Source organism: Macrobrachium rosenbergii, chromosome 41 (assembly GCF_040412425.1).
Source record: "Macrobrachium rosenbergii isolate ZJJX-2024 chromosome 41, ASM4041242v1, whole genome shotgun sequence".
Lineage (NCBI taxonomy): Eukaryota > Metazoa > Arthropoda > Malacostraca > Decapoda > Palaemonidae > Macrobrachium > Macrobrachium rosenbergii.
The window spans coordinates 93,765,488-93,775,487 of record NC_089781.1 but is presented as its reverse complement, the minus strand read 5'-3'; the positions used below and the strand labels follow the sequence as shown (position 1 = coordinate 93,775,487).

General features: G+C 35.3%; 1 protein-coding gene across 4 annotated transcripts in view; it reads right to left on the bottom strand.

Moving 5' to 3' along the window:
* The window catches only part of Sobp (Sine oculis-binding protein), a 417,587-nt gene that overhangs the window by 148,389 nt on the left and 259,198 nt on the right, over positions 1–10,000 (bottom strand). For 2 of the 4 annotated variants that reach the window (XM_067084701.1, XM_067084702.1), the window contains exon 2: positions 8,762–9,092. The exons of the other annotated variants lie outside the window; for them this stretch is intronic. The gene's annotated coding sequence lies outside the window, so the exon portion shown is untranslated. The remainder of the gene's footprint in view (positions 1–8,761; positions 9,093–10,000) is intronic. 4 annotated transcript variants of the gene reach the window in all.

Below are 10,000 nucleotides of genomic sequence, written 5' to 3'. Positions count from 1 at the left end.
AGCAACTCTCCCAAAAGTCACCTATTTAGCGACTCTCCCATAAGTCACCTATTTAACAACTCCCATAAGTCACCTATTTAGCAACTCTCCCATAAGTCACCTATTTAGCAACTCTCCCATAAGTCACCTATTTAGCAACTCTCCATAAGTCACCTATTTAGCAACTCTCCCATAAGTCACCTCCATAAGTCACCTATTTCAAGTCTCCCATAGAACAAGTCTCCCATAAGTCACCTATTTAGCAAGTTCCATAAGTCACCTATTTAACAACTCTCCCATAAATCCCCTACTTAACAACTCTCCCATAAGTCACCTATTTAGCAACTCTCCCATAAGTCACCTATTTTATAAGCAGAGAGCACAGCAATTTTCCCATAGGTCACCTGTTTAAGAATTAACCCATAGGTTCCTTATTCTCTTTAACGAGTTTGTTTACAGCTCTTACTTTAGCTTCGGCCATCGGTAAACCTTAGCCAACTTCTAACTGTTGAACTTTTTTTATCTCTTACCGAATCCTTTCATCTCCTAAGAGATGCTTTCCCTTCTAAGAGTAATTACACAGCCGTTTGGTTTGAAATAGCTTTTTTTTCTTGATCTTCCATCTTAACCAGAGTTTTTTTTTTCATGGAATTACAGGAATTTCCGAATAGTTGCTGAAAGGAGGAATTTCTTTCAGTTTGTAAATTCCTATGAAACAGATTTTTTTAAAAATTTGAGTTTTAAATCACAAGTTCCACAACTTCTTTATATATTTTCATATATATATAAATATATACAGTATGTGTGAATATATATTTATATAAATATAATTATAAATATATATGTATACACATATACATATATATATACATATATATATACATTAAATATATACATTATATATATACATATGCATATTTATACATACATACATACATATATATATGTATATATATAATATACATACACTCCCAGATTATCTGGCTCATTTGCGAAGAAGTGAATGGAAGAGAAATTCGGATTCAGAAAAGGATGGTAAAATTGAGGGGGAATAATGAGGGAGAGAAAGAGGAATGATGGAGAAAGAATGGGAGGAGAAGGAGAAGAAAGAAACTGAGACATAACAGGAACAAAAGAGAAAGAAATAGGGAGGAAGTGAAAAAAGGAGAGGGGAGAAAGTGGAGGCACAGGAACAGAAAGTGAGGAAATACGAGAAAGAAAGAGAGGAGGGGAATAAGGAACAGGAACAAGAGAAGTAGTGAGAAGAGCACATGAAAGAGAGAGAGAGAGAGAGAGAGAGAGAGAGAGAGAGAGAGAGAGAGAGAGAGAGAGAGAGAGGAAAGAAATGGAGGAAAAGTATAAGAAGAAAAGTAAGGAGGGGAAGAAATGAGAAGAGTGGAAGAAAAGAATGAGGAGTAAGAGTAGGAGTAGGACAGGAAAGAAAGGGAAGAATAGAGGAAAGAAAGTGAGAAGGAAGAGACGAGGAAAGAATGGGGGGAGGAGGAGAGTAAGGAGGAATTAAGCAAAGAAGAAGAAGAAAATTAAAAAGAATGTGAGGAGGAAGAAACTTAAAAAGAATGAGAGAAGGAGGAGGAGGAGGAGGAAGAAGGAGGAGGAGGAGGAGGAGGAGGAGGAGGAGGAAGATGGTATGTTCTCTAACCTCGAAAAGGATCAAGGCTTTCTCAATGCACCTGTTGAATTTCATTAACCTCAGATCTTTGGTTACTTCTCTCTCTCTCTCTCTCTCTCTCTCTCTCTCTCTCTCTCTCTCTCTCTCTCTCTCTTTCTCTATTTTGACCCTTTTGGTAGATTGTTATGCAGGTGTTTTGTGTATATTTTTACCATACATTTTGATAGATTATTATGCAGAAATATTGCATATGCCATAAATATATATATATATAGTACATACATATATATATATATCCATATATATGAATGTGTATATATATAGAGAGAGAGAGAGAGAGAGAGAGAGAGAGAGAGAGAGAGAGAGAGAGAGAGAGGTAATAAAATATTTCCTGCTGGTTTAATACGAAAAATCTAATGTACTATGTACATGTCTATTTCAAATACATACTGACACGAGTATTCATAAACATACACGCATACTGCATAGTCATGTTTCGAGTAATACTTAAGTTAAAATAATAATAATAATAATAATAATAATAATAATAATAATAATAATAATAATAATTAATTAACAATTATTATTATTATATTATTATTATTATATATCAGAGACAGATAAGCCCCTACGACGAAGCGCCTCTGGCTTCCTGCCCGAATTCCATCTTCCCCATACACGCGTGCCACGAATTCCTCAAGACTTCGAGAGCTGTGACATGAAGGATACCACATTAACATCCAATTTAACCCGACACGAATCGAGATGCCACATCAAGATGCCACAAAGACCGACTGACGACGGGTTCGAGAGCACGCCGTAACCGAATAGAAACCTTCCCCTTGTGTGCAGAGTCGAAGGATTGGAACCACTTTCTCTGACGGAATCCCTAAGAACCTTATAGATTCCCCGTCTGTGGTGACGGACGGACACACAGACAGACAGACAGAAAGATGCACAGACTAGAAAACGGACGGTCAGGCAAACGGATAGATACAGAGACAGGCAGGTACATAGACAACAGACAGGCCACAGACAAACATACAAATACAGACAGACACACAGACACAGACAGACACAAGGCACACAGACGAACAGACAGACCACAGATGGACAGGAAAACAGACAGGCATACAGATAGACAGACAGACAAATAGACAGACCACACGCGGACAGAAAAATAGACAGACATACAGACAGAAACACAGTCAAACAGACAGACAAACAGACACACAGACAAATAGATAGACAGACAAACAGAAAGACACACAGGCATACAGACAGAAACACAATCAAACAGACACACAGACAGACAGACAAAAACACAAACACAGACACAGAGACAAACAGACAGACCACAGACAGGCACAGACAAACAGTTTGACATAAAGACAGACACAGACAAACAGACGGACAAACAGACACACAGACAAATAGATAGACAGACAAACAGAAAGACACACAGACAAACAGACAAAAACACAGACAAACAGATAGACACACAGACAAACAGACACACAAACAAACAGGTAGACACAAAGACAAACATACAGACTACAGACAAACACAGACAGACAAACAGACAGACCACAGAAAGACACAGACATACAGATAGACACACAGACAAACAGGCAGACAAACAGACACACACACAGACGCACAGACAGATAGACACAGACAAACACACAGACTACAGACAAACACACAAACACAGACAGAGACAGACAGACCACAGAAAGACACAGACAAACAGATAGACACACAGACAAGCAGACAGACCACAGAAAGACACAGACATACAAATAGATACACAGGCAAACAGGCAGACAAACAGACGCACAGACAGATAGACACAGACAAACAGACAGATCACAGAAAGACACAGACATACAAATAGACACACAGGCAAACAGGCAGACAAACAGACACACACACAGACGCGCAAACAGACAGACACACAGACAAACAGACAGACACAGAAACACAGACAGACAGCCCCCGTCACCAAAAACATCCCTCAACAAAACCCACTGTTGCTATCAACGGCATACCTGGAGCTAACCTGCCGATGCTCAAAGGGAGTGTGTTTTGTTTTGCAACGCTGATTAAAAGGAGTTGCAAATGGGCCCTCTCCTCTCCCCCCCCTTCCCCCCCCCCTCCCTTCCCCTCGCTGCCAAATTTACGACGTTGGCCAGGGGACGTTCGAGAGGTCGCGCCTTAGAGACCAGAGCGAGAGAGAGTCCTTCCTCCTCCTCCCCTCCTCCTCCTCCCAAAGGCCTGGTGGTATCCTTCAAGTCTCTGGTCTTATAAGGTTAGGACAGGTTAATGTAGGATGCTGTGTTAATTCGTCTCGGTGTGTCATATTTTTTAATTGTGTGGGAATAGACACACACACATGTATATGTATGTATATATATATATATATATATATATATATATATATATATATATATATATATATAATATATATATATATATATGAAATATACATACAAACATACATATATATCTATGTATATATCTGTGTGTGTATATATATATGTATATATATATACACACATAATTATGCAGTGCGTGTTCATAAACTCTCATCTCTTTTTTTCTTTTCATATAAGCTAATTCTACACTATAACGATCACTAGAAGAGTTAATGGCATATTTGCTAAGTTCCATTTTAATACTCGCACGGCATGAATAATAATAATAATAATAATAATAATAATAATAATAATAATAATAATAATAATAATACCTCTTATGGTTATTTATCCTACTGTGGCATCTACCCTTCTTCCTGACAGTCATCAGAAGTGGAGATATTTCATTGAAACACTAATAAAATTAAGATAAAATGTCAATTAAAAAATAAACAAAAAATCACTCGTCAAATAACTTCTTTTTAATCAAGGGGAAAATAGAGGAAGAAATAAAAAAAAAAGGAAAAAAAAGAGTTAAGTCGTCAACCGTAAGAATGTTGGCACCGCCCTTCGACACGCCCGTTAATGCCCTTCCTTCCTCCCGGCGGCCCGTTAGTGCCAATCCTCCTCTCCCTCCTCCTCTTTCTCTCCCTCCTCTTCCTCCCCTCCCTCCTCCTCCTCCTCCTCCTCGGGGCACGCGGAGAGGCGCCGGCAGAGTGAGAGACATAGGAGAGGGTTAAGTGCCCCCTAAATCACTATTAATACGCGGCCATGACACCCCATCGAGGTATTAATATATCCATACCCTTACGCTGCTTCTTCTGCTGATGCTGGGTAGGACCGATGGGGCATGGAGGTAATGCTACTGTTGAAGATAGCGGCCGAGAACACACGCACACACACACACATACACACACACACACACACACACACACACACACACACACACACATATATATATATATATATATATATATATATATATATATATATATATATATATATATATATATATAAATATATATATATACTCGTGACTTTCATATATCCACAAATATTAAGCCACAGGCGTCACTTAATATCAAATTCACTATAACTTAGGAATAACTTATAGACTCAAGGGGAAACATAATTGATAAGTGCTTCTGCGCCTGCAAGGATTCGAGCCGTAGCCTAGTTCAGAAGCAACGATAAGCAGTGACTTTAAACACCTGACTGTCAGGAGAGATATTAAAAGCCAACATGGGCGGCCCACTAGTAGTGCTCTTTGGTAGACCAGTAAAGCCAACTTTGCCGGGAAATAAAGATAAAAACTGAATGATTAAGGTAACAGCGAAGAGTCGATATACTTTCGTCTTCAAGGAGGGCATGTTATAAGATTTAGGGAAACCAGAAGTAGCAGCTAAGTTCCGGAGTTTAAAAGCAAGGAGAGAAAATAAATGACTGAGCATGACATTATCAGGGTGACTGGTTTCCACAGAGTAAACATGGGAAGAAGTCTTCAGAGAGTTTATGTCATGAGGCTTAAAAAGACTCAGTTATCACGACGGAGTAGTGTCCGAAATAATACCTATAAAAAAGAGAACGATGCTTTAGGTAAGGTGGAAGAATAGGTTAGGTTAATCAGAATAATTAAGTCTGACTCAATCCTACCGTGGAGGGGAATGTAACAAGAAGCATCAAAAATAAGAAAGTAATCCTAAAAAAACAATAGTAATTAGGATGCATTAATATTTGAGACTACATTAACAAACACACACACACACACACACATATATATATATATATATATATATATATATATATATATATACACATATATACATATTTATATATATATATATATATATATATATATATATATATATATATATATATATATATATATATATATATATATATATATATATAATATATATATATATATATATATATATATATATATATATATATATATATATATATATATATATATATAATGTGTGTGTGCATAGCTAGACAGACAGATACAAAGATAGATATGTACCTAAAAGCCAGACGTTTACATATATAAAATCTCACCTGCATATTCCGACACAGTTAACCCCAGATAACGGAAAACATTCCTCCCTAAAAGAATGCCATGCCCTCACATTCAAATACCTCCATTATGACTTGCTTCCTGATGCTTGAAAGCACTTCAGAGGCGCACCTCCTCTGCCTTTGACTTCAGAAAGAGCTAGCGTGGCCGCCAAAGGCGTCGAGTGTTGCTCCTGACGAACGCCAACATCGTAAGGCCTGAAATAAAGCTTAAAAGCGTTGGACAATGGTCCTTCTGGCTTTTCTCTCGACAGCTTGGAAAAATGAGAATCAGCACTGAAACTCGTGTGCTACGCTACCCGTTAGTGCTGGGGATATTTAAGACCCCGCATTCTCACGAATATATTTATTCGTTTTGCAACGAGAAACTCCGGAGGTAAACTTTCGTTGGTTTTCTTTACTTTTTTCTTTTATTTCCGCTGTCCTCTTTGCATTGTTAAAGTGTTCTGTGGTTGTTTTGATTCAGATATTACTTAGTTCTTCGTTGTCAGGGCTTCCACAAGTTTTTGTGGTGACGTGATTAAGATAGGTACAGCTTTCCAAACTATGTTTAATCACTAATGGGTAATAATGGCAATGAACTTGCATTAAAAGGACCAATTTTTCGTGTTCCATTTGTCTTAACATAAAAATATGCTCTGTAAATTCTGCCTTTTCTACTTAAACGTAAATATTTGATCCTTACAACATTTGTCTTTTGTACTTAACATAAATATTTGATCCTTAGAACTTCTGCCTTTTCAATGAACAGACTGTTCATGTCAAAGCAATTTATCAATTTTTTTTTCCGCCGGCCTATTACCTTGTTCCTGCCATTCTTGAATTTTCTACAGTGAAGTGAAATTTCTTGTTCCAGCCAATTGGTACTTTGTTCCTACTATTCTTTAATTTCCTACAGTTAAGTGAAACATCTTTCTCCAGCAACTTGGTACCTTTAATTTTCTTTAGCGAAGCGAAACTTCTTTTTCTAACCAATTATTACCTTGTTCTTACTATTCTTAAATTCTCTACGGTGAAGTGACTAGCACGGTACACGGTATCCCCAAATCACATTGCTCCTACTATTCTTGAACTTCCCACGGTGACGTGACTAACAAGGTAACCGTATTCCCAAATTACCCTGTTCCTACTAATCGACATTCCTAAGGTGCAGTGAATAACACGGTACACGGTATTCCCAAATGACGTTGCTCCTACTAATCTTGAAAGTCCTACAGTGAAGTGACTAACACAGTGCTAGGTATTCCCAAATGACCTTGTTCCAAGTAGTCTTCATTCCCAAATGGTCTTGTTCCAAGTAGTCTTCATTCCCAAATGACCTTGTTCCAAGTAGTCTTCATTCCCAAATGACCTTGTTTCGAGTAGCCTTCATTCCCAAATGACCTTGTTCTGAGTAGTCTTCATTCTCAAATGACCTTGTTCCAAGCAGTCTTCATTCCCAAATGACCTTGTTCCAAGTAGTCTTCATTCCCAAATGACCTTGTTCCGAGTAGTCTTCATTCCCAAATGACCTTGTACCAAGTAGTCTTCATTCCCAAATGACCTTGTTCCAAGTAGTCCTCAACTTCCTACGGTGAAGTGACTGACACGGTACACGGTATTCCAAAATGACCTTGTTCCAAGTAGTCTTCATTCCCAAATGACTTTGTTCCAAGCGGTCCTCATTCCCAAATGACCTTGTTCCAAGTAGTCTTCATTCCCAAATGACCTTGTTCCAAGTAGTCCTCATTCCCAAATGACCTTGTTGCAAGTAGTCTTCGACTTCCTATGGCGGAGCGACTAACACGGTACACCGTCATTCCCAAAATCACGCCCGCTCACCGTCAGTCAGTAACTGTGCTAATGGGCTTAATCTCCCAGGGCACGTCAAACCCGTTGTTATTTTAGAAGTGTTAGTGGAATAAGATCTCCTGAAGAAGACGTGATCGTACACCTTTAGTCAGCTAAGCCCTCGTGAATACAATGGAAAACACAGGCCCAAGGACATTGTTTTTTCTCATAAGATTTTTTTTTCGTCGTATACATTTTGAGGTTTCTTACGTTGCTATAAAAGTTGGCTGTGATTTCAATGACAGTTTGTGAGTCATGCAATGACGCGTCACTGAATTTCAGTCATCAAAATAAAAGCTATTAAACTTTGGAAAAAAAAATAACAATAAATCAATAAATAAAATGAGATTTTGGGTGTTTGATATGAATTTAAATGCAGAGTTAAAAGTTATATGTATGTATGTATGTATGTATGTATAATATATATATATATATATATATATATATATATATATATATATATATATATATATATATATATATATATAGTTATGTATGTATGTAAGTATAATATATATCTATCACATCATCTATATATATATATATACATATATATATATATATATATATATATATATATATATATATATATATATATATATATATATATATATATATATATGTGTGTGTGTGTGTGTGTGTGTGTATATATATATATAATATATATATATATATATATATATATATATGTATATATATATATATATATATATACTGTATATATATATATGTGTGTGTGTGTGTGTGCAAATAAACAGATAAACAGATAGAGACACAGAAAGACAAATGAATCAGTAGGCATAAATACACACAAACACCGACTCACCTGTAATCAACGAATTCCCCTGCCTGCTTGAGACCACCTGGAAGATGTCCCTTTTAAATTCCACACCAAGGCGCCATTTGAACTTTTAAAAGTCCATACAGAATAATGATCTCTTCAACAAATTAGGTCACTTATTCACTTTCAACAAACACTTATCCCTTCACTTTCCAGTCACTTGTAATTTCAATGTAAGCACTTCTGAGTATTTCCGCTTGTTATCGTTTCAATGAATATTCCCCCTCTTTTTTTTAAATCACTTTCTTCAAAAAATTCTAAAATTTAATTAATTTTATCCGGTCTGTCTATAAACAGCGTTTGTCATTGCACAAAACTGAAATAGCCCAAATTTCGGTTAGAAAAATAACAGGTCAGGGAAAATATATGGAAATATTGATGCAAAATCGACTCTTCGGCCACTAAGGGAAAAAAATATGAATATTTGAAAAGTATTTATGAATGAAGAAGTGTAAGTACACTTGTATACTCATACAGTTTCAATGATGAATATACTTTGACACTTATGCAAAGAATATTATATATATATAAATATATATATATATATATATATAATATATATATATATATATATATATATATATATATATATATATATATATATATATATATATATATATATATATATATATATATATATATATATATATATATATATATATATATATGTGTGTGTGTATGTGTATGTATGTATACATATATATATATATATATATATATATATATATATATATATATATATATATATATATATATATATATGTATATACAGTATATATACATAAACACTTACAGGAATATGCCAGAAAAATAGGAAACTTACAGAAAAAATAAAGGCTAACAATTGCGTGTAGATAAAACTTAACAATTTTTATTGAAACTTAAATGCATATTTTTGTCTAAATTCTGCAAGAGAATACGAACGTATAAACCTCTAAACTTACTATTTGTGTTGGAAGCAGTAATAATAATAATAATAATAATAATAATAATAATAATAATAATAATAATAATGTTCTGTAATCCCAAAAAAAGAAAACTTCAAGAAACCTCACGTAACTACGAAGAAAAATAAAATTAAAAATAAAAGAAAATAACCTGCAGAAAGATATCTCAGGAAGAGCAAGCGCGAAGAATTATAACTTCCACGGAGGCAGAGTCTTCTTTTTTTTTTTTTCTTCACCTCTTCTTTTATTTCTTTTTTATTTTATTTTATTTTTATCA